Here is an 8,582-nt window from a genome sequence, read left to right on the forward strand (position 1 = left end):
TTATTATAGTTTTCAGTTCAAACTCAAGTGTCTAAACAAATCAAATTTCCCTAAAATGAATATTTAAAATTTTACACTATATTTACTACTTCCTTCTCACAAAGGATAACCAGATATCCGTTCTTCTGCAAGTTTTAACACCCAAGGTGGTTTTATTACGACCTCATGATTTTGTGTATTATCTATACAACGAATAGTTTCAATTTTGCATCTTTACTCTGTGTTTCTTCAGGGCCGTAGAATCATACAGACAAGTGTTAGTACCAACAAAATCACATTCATATGTAACTGGTTTCTTATGTGTAAAAGAATCCAGAGAAATTCCTTCTCTGTGATTCTGGGACAAATGAAGACAGTTCAGATATTGATGCTGTCAATTTGGTCACTGGTTTCGTTTTGGTTTAGTACTTCTTTACCTGCATGTGTACAAGCTTTGTCATGACAAGAAATCTTGGTCACTCTTTCCAATTATTTCATATCTTCCTTTCTGTGGTAAGCGAAAGCTCTATCTTGAGGAAGTTGGTAGACCCACAAGTCACACCTAGATCCTTATATTCAATAAAAAGAATATTGGAATTCTACAGCATGAGTGACTTTAGGAGCACATGACTTGAACTTCTTCACATTTAGAATGGATGGTTTTCAGCATAAGAATATCATCCTCTACCCAATTATTGGGCACTAGATCATTCCATTACTTAGACAATTGTTAAAAATTTTCCACAGCTTTAAGACAAAGATGTATTAAAATTCATTAATTTTTAAACATTTGAAAATGAAACTTAGTGTAATACTTAAGTCTAGAAAGGTGTTTTATTGAAGCTCTTTAGAAGCATTGGCAGTGTAAAATTATTATTTCCGGTAAACTATAGGATGTAAACGATGGTATAAGAGTGAGCATCTGGGAGAAAAAAAAACTAATTTTATGAACTGGAATGAGTGCTTTCCTGGGTAAAATGATTCATTTGAGAAGTGTTTGATAAAATATGATAACAATGATAATGATAAAAACTGTTTATAATCATGCTCGATGGTTAAATTGAGGTAGGCTGAATACAGGCTATAGATTTTGAAACTTTTTTTTCTAAGAATAAGTATAGGGATAGTCCTGAGAAGGAGAGGATGCTGGAAAATAGAATAGTTTCCTCAGTTCGTCTTTCTTCCTGGGCATCTACTTTTCCAAACAATAATGTTACAACGTTATATTCTCGTGTGATCACATGTGTGTGGATGTGCCACAGATAACATTAGCTACTTTCCTAAGGCCACCTTGCATGTCAATCAACAGCTAGAGTTGCATTGGCCTGGCCTGTAAATGTTATCAGGAAAGTACGAAGCCCAGAAGTGTAGGTGGGTAGAGACTCTAAAAATCCATGTGATTTCATGGAGCCTCTATAAACTGGATAACTCTCTAGAAGTGTTTTGCTTTGAAGGAATTGCATGCTTAGAATTGGAAAAGAATGTTAAAATATCTTCCCCATTTTACTTCTTCAGTGAACTAATCAAGTACAGGAGTACTAAGGTTTGAAATTGTGTGTGTATGTGTGCGGGGGCGGGGGATATATCTCCAAACTTCTAATCCATATACAAATATGCATATATATTTTTCTAAGTAATTCTACTTTATACTCAGCTTCCTAAATGAAAAACTATATGATAAATCTCATAAATTTGTTCACAAAGCATTATTATACAAATGCATATATAAACTAACTTTATGGATTTTCCATAAAAATGAAGCAAGTATAAAAACAAATAACATTCAAAATATGTGTTTCCTTAGAACTAGGAAATGCCTTATTATCAAAATTTAACTATATCCTAGTACACTAGTACTCAGAGTACATATGTCATTGAATACTGGGATGAAACATAGAGTCTATGGCAGCATAATATTCTGAGATGATATGTTGAGTTCCCTAGTAATAGAATATTCAAACCAACTTAGAGAATAAGAGGAATATCATGTATCTTTCAGAGTAAGTTTTTAAGTTACTTAGTAAATTCATAAGACCCTTTCCTTAAATCGCAAGTCCATTCAGTTTTCCCCAAACTATGCCAAAAAAAAAAATCTGTAAAATGATAGAAACATTAAACAAGCAAAAACAGAATAAGCACTTGAAGAAATTTAATTTCTATCTTCAATGGAAACAACAAATGGCAAAAAACCCCATTTCTTTAATGTAATAAGCTTCTAGTTCTGACAGGTATCATATAAAATTGTTTCTGTATATTTAGCATTTTAAGAGAGATAATCATCACAGCCTGAAGCTCTGAGATGGTGAGACCCAGTGACTTCAGAAAAACAGTGTTTCTAGAGGGACTGACCTAGGGCAGGGTATGATTCTAATAGTAGATTCAGACACAAAGTTAATCAGTAGAGCTGTTGTATTTGATGGTCCTGTCTGAATTGAAACAACACAAAAATAGTTTTGGAAATTTCACATTGGGGATGTTCCCTGTTCTTTTGATTATGTTCTAAAACTTACATCAAAGTTTGCTTTAAATTTAATTATTTGCCTTTTCCATTTTTAATCTTTTAACTTGTCTTTGTGAGAATTATCAATGTAGCATTATTTACATTATAATTCATAGGATAATTTTAAAAATATGAAAATTTTCTCAATCTAATTTGTAGGATATAATTGGTATGAACTGACAATCCCTTTACTATAAGCCATTCCACATTTACTTGTTACAAGCTAGCAATATCATGCCTATCAATCATCAAGTGACATATCTAATGACTTTCAGCATGCACTGTGCTTATTATGAGGTATTTCTCAAAAACCTTTGGAAAGACAGCACCTTTGAGAATTTTCTCTAAGTTCATTTAACTTTTGAATTCAAGGGAAAGAAAAAGAAAAGTCTATTTGATACTGAGTCAGAAGTTTTTCTCTGAAGTCAAAGAGAAGAGGTTCTTCTAAATATGAAAAAATATAAGATATATAATATATATTTTATATTTTATATAAAACATATGAAATATAGATATAAAAGTATCTGCAGGGGGAAAGTTATAATAATAGACAGAATATAAGGCAAATAAACACAGACGACACAGCATGAGAAAATTGTTAGAATCATATGTGGATGCCAGAGAAAAGCTGTTGCCAACATCTGAGAAGAGCCTTGGATATTTTGGTACACCAAAAACTCGTAAATAAGATTGCAAAGAGACTGTTATTGCTTATACTGATACCAGAATCATGCATTTACTCCAAATAGAAACACGCATGCCTATGTTTTGTATATGAAAAAATACAACATCCATATCTTCCAGGAGGGACTTGATTTCTGTATTTTAGAGAGATAATTAGTGATGACTCTATATTACTACTGCCTATCTGGGGGAAAACTGTCTAATATCCACAAAAAGTTTTTTTATCTAAATAAATACTTGTAGTTTTTTGTATCTACACCTTGCTGTCCTGGTACCTAAAGATGGAGTGAATCTTTGGAAAATGAAGAAAAGGACTCAAGTGGTATACACCAAGGGACTTAATGAATGGAGCAGAAAGAAGGAAGAAAAATGAAGAGGAAATAGGAATATCTACAAGTAAATAAAATGAGAATGACTGCCGCGCACTGATTTTAAGGAAATTATGAATTGCTACTAAAGGTAAGTCAATATACGCTACTGTGTGATAACTCAATAATGCCTATGAACCACAAAGTTTTCCTTTAATAACATTTAAAATATTACCTCTAAGATATTGTGTAGAACCACTTTCATATAAAGCAAGTGTTGGATTCCGTTGTAATTGTTAGTTGACTTTTAAAAGTCTTATACTTCTTTCTTTTGAAACATAGACCTAAAGCAGGGAAGTTCAGAAACTTTACTTGAAGCGCTGATTACTATCAACACGGTAGATAACTTTAATTGTTTTCACCTTATTTTTGATGATGGTTCTTAAATGCTTTAACCTCCCTTGTAACCCACTACCAACTAGAGGTACTGGAAAATAAAGGATCCAGTTTTTTTGTGGTGGGAGGGAGATGAGTGAGTGGACCTATTCAGAAAGGTTGTTTGGTTCTCTGTCTGTGTTGTCTGAAAATCGTCAGTTCAGTTTACAGGTTAGCAGACACCAGAAGCTTACTCACTAACACTCCGTGGATACACCAGTTCGGTAGAGTCAGAATAGCCACAGTGGTGACATGACCTAGCAGAAACAGCCAGGCCTCAGCCTTGGCTGAAGTCAGCAGGAGTGACCAGGGCAAACACCAGGAGAAGTTCTCAGCGGTGCCTCTCTCAGGGAAGGGAAGATCAGTGAAGACCCAGGACCCACAGGCATTGCACAGCAAGCTGTACCAGCAAGCCAAGCTCTGTCTCCGTCATTCCGGGGAGTTCTATTTATACCTTCCAAACATTACGCGTCCTCCGTGTGCCTTGCTCAGCTCGGGTCTTGCCTTAGCATATGCATCCAATCAGCCCGAGTTGTCTGACCCAGCAACAAACCACCAGAAGTTTTTTGGTGCATTTCTCACTATGGTGTCTGGACAAATGCAGCTCAGCCCGGCAATGCTAGGTGGACCAATACATGCACGTCATTAGCAAAGAACCTCTCATCATGTGTCCTTGCGTGCGCTTGCTTTAGCAGAATATCATCTCTCCTGTGTCTGCTTTGGTGAACTGTTCCTTCAAGAGTCTGCCTTAACCTTATCACACCTGTGTCCATTTTAAGCAAACGTTCTTTTACATGTTTGGCCCAGAAAAGCACCATCCAAATGTCTTTCCAAAGAACCCTTTAGTTTCCACTTTCATTAGTCTTTTGGCTAATTTTTCACATTCTATTGCTGTTATGAGAATTCAAAGCGAAGGCTCCTGTTGAGACACCCGTTATCAGTCTGCTGGTTTCCTGACATTGCTTCCAGGTCTTTACTCAGTGAAGCTCTGCCCAAGACTCTGTCCATACAACCTTTTTATTGATGAAGATAACAGTGGTGGTACGACAAAACATCGGTGTTGGTTACTTTCCCCTGAAGTAAACAAATACATTTTTCTGCATTATTTCGAGTCAACTAAGCTTTCCACATGCCACGGGAGAAGAGAAGATTACATTCCTTCAAATCAGCACTAGTTGATGGTTTCTTACTGGATTAACAGGTTACCATTAAGTTACAATGAATTTTCCTAAACTGAGATTTGTAACCACAAACTGGATCAGTTGTCTTACTCAGAGGTACTTTAACAAGCACACCAATTAATACAGACGAAGAACCAATAGTATTTTGGTAAAGCTCAAATAAAATTAAACATTAGAAATAATCAAATCATTTTTGTAATATTTGTTTTAATTATAGAGCAGCTATATCCCGATCAAATATTAACCTTTTGAAGATAAGTTATAGGAGGCAAACATTTGTGTCTAAGCCTATACATATGTATGTGTGTGTGTGTGTGTGTGTGTGTATACATATATATATATTTGTTTAAATATGTATATATTTGTTTAAAAGCTTTGCATTTGTCTAGGATCAAGATTATATATGTGATCATATATATATTCACATATATAATACTATATGAAGCTATAATTAGTTTTTCTACATAGACGTAATACATGAATATAACCAGTAAGATCAGTCATGTGAATTGATTATGAATCTTAATGAAAATAATATGAAAGAATGTCAGATAATTAGTCATTTACACTAATTTATTTTCTAATAAACATTTTAATCCGAAGGTAACTAGGAAGGTTCTGATAGATAAAGTAATCACTTTTATAAACAGGTAACTCTAAATTTGTTTGAAATACATAATTTTTAGTCAACTCTGTTAGTCACAATTTTCCTTCAAAATGATGCAAACAAACTACCTAAGTGTTCCTTGCTTCCTAACTCAGGGATCTCTTCCCTTTGTGGTGTTAATTACAGCAATAGCTTCCACAAACACTCTTCTTTTATATCATATAGTGTGCTTCCTTGTCTGCTTTGTTAGTGCTCTTTTTGTTTTTTGAATATTTGCTTGTTTTTCCTGGGTTTCTACAGCTCCTCCTCAAAGTAGGTCCCCTACTGAAAGAAATCCTCCATTATATACCTTATATGTCTGCACAGTCCTTACCTGAAGCCAGGAGTTAAGAGAAAACCTTCCTGTTCAGTTGGTGACAATTGATTTTTATCTATTCTGGTATTTAAAGTAGGGATGGTGAAATCTACACTTTTAAAAATAAAAAAAATACCTTTGGATAGATGTAGTTTGGGTATATACACAGATGTCAAGAATCTGCAGATGCTAGAACAGACTATTGGATCTCTTGGAGCTGGAGGCAGTTATGAACTGTGTGATTTGGGTGGTAAAAGTGAACAAGGAACCTTGCATGAACAGCAAGCACTTCTATTTTTCCTTTTACACACACACACACACACACACACACACACACACACACACACATCTTATTCCTCTATTTCTTTAGGAACAAACAAAAATGCAAAATAAAAAGAATGAATGAAAGAATGATATATTTAATCAGTTTTCTCTTCCCCAACATTTCCCAGATCCTACCAACTGCCACACACACACACACACACACACACACACACACACACACACACACACACCTTATTTCTCTATTTCTTTAGGAACAAACAAAAATGCAAAATAAAAATGAATAAATGAAAGAAAGAACACAAAACTCACACACTCACAAACACATGCACAAACACATACACACAGATTAAAAAGCCCAATACCAATATAAACACAAAATATGGTATAGAAACAAAAGATGAGTAAAACAAGTGCTCTTCAATGATGAGTCACCTTGGCAGCCCTAATTAAGGAACTATTCTAAAAACAAAATACATCAAAAATTCTTATCCACTGAAACATTTTGAAATGGGGAGGGGATTTTGAAGATGGAAAACCGTTTTGTTGGTAATACTTTATGGGTGTAGCTTCTGACCTTCCTAGGACACATAAGCTCTCTCATCCTCTAGCCATTGCAATCTTTTTTACCCTTCTTTGGCAAGTCTCCTTGAGCCATAGATTCAAGAAAAGTAGAAAAAATTGAATGACATTCTAATAGTATCCTGTGGGACTGGACTCTGTAGATATCATTGGTGGTGGTTTTCATAACAGTCTACATCTGTTAGAAAGGCAAGATGTTAGAAAGACTGTTAGAAGGTTCATAACTGCCTGCAGCTCCAAGAGATCTAATGGTCTGTTCTAGCATCTGCAGATTCCTTGATAAGGGGTGAGAACTACATTTAGCGGAGAGTATAAGGACAAATATATAAAACATAGTTAGTCGCCCTGTACAAAGCTCAAGTCCAAGTATATCAAGGGCCTCCACATCAAACCAGATACACTCAAACTAATAGAAAAAAGTGGGGAAGTGCCTTAAACACATGGGCATTGGGGAAAATTTCCAGAACAGGACAACACTGGTTGATGATCTAAGATCAAGAATCAACAAATGGGACCTCATAAAATTGCAAAGCTTCTGGAAGGCAAAGGACATTGTCATTAAGATAAAATGGCAACCAACAGATTGGGAAAAGATCTTTACCAATCCTTCATAACCCTATTAAAATGGGGTACAGAATTAAAGAATTCTCAGTTGAGGAATATCAGATGGCTGAGAAGTAACTAAAGAAATGTTCAATATTTTTGGTTCATCAGGGAAATGCAAATCAAAATAACCCTGAGATTCCACCTCACACAAGTCGGAATAGCTAAGATTAAAAAAAAAACTCAAGTGACAACACCTGCTGGTGAGGATGTAGATATAGAGGTGCACTCCTCCATTGTTGGTGGGATTGCACACTGGTATAACCACTCTGGAAATCAGTCTGGGGGTTCCTCAGAAAATTAGAAATAGTTCTACTTGAGGACTCAACTATACTAATCCTAGGCATATACACAAATGATGTTCCAACATATAACAAGGACACATGCTCCACTATGTTCATAGCAGAATTATTTATAATATCCAGAATGAACGCAGATGGAAAGAATACAGATGTTCTTCAGCAAAGGAATGAATATAGAAAATATGGCATATTTACACAGTGGAGCAATACTCATCTATTAAAATAATTGACTTCATGAAATTCATAGGTAAATGGATAGAACTAGAAAATATCCTGAGCGAAGTAATCCAATCACAAAAGAACACACATGGTATGCACTCACTGGTAAGTGAATATTAGCCCAAAAGCTCAGTTTACCCAAGGTGCAATCCACAGACCACATGAAGCTCAAGAAGAAGGATGACCAAAGTGCAGATGCCTCACTCCTTATTAAAAGGGGAAACAAAAATATTCATAGGAGGAGATATGGAAACAAAGTTTGGAGCAGAGTCTGAAGGAATGGCCATTCAGAGCCTGCCCCACCTGGAGATCCAGCCCATATACATACAGCCTCCAAATCCAGACAATATTGCTGATGCCAAAGTGCATGCTGACAGGAGCCTCATATAGCTGACTCTTGAGAGGCTCTGCCAGAGCATGACAAATACAGAGGTGAATGCTCACAGACAACCATTGAACTGAGAATGGTGTTCCCATTGTAGGAGTTAGAGGAAGGATTGAAGGAGCTGAAGGGGTTTGCAACCCCATAAGAACAACAATACCAA

This window comes from Rattus rattus, chromosome 11 (genome assembly GCF_011064425.1).
Source record: "Rattus rattus isolate New Zealand chromosome 11, Rrattus_CSIRO_v1, whole genome shotgun sequence".
Taxonomy (NCBI): Eukaryota; Metazoa; Chordata; class Mammalia; order Rodentia; family Muridae; genus Rattus; species Rattus rattus.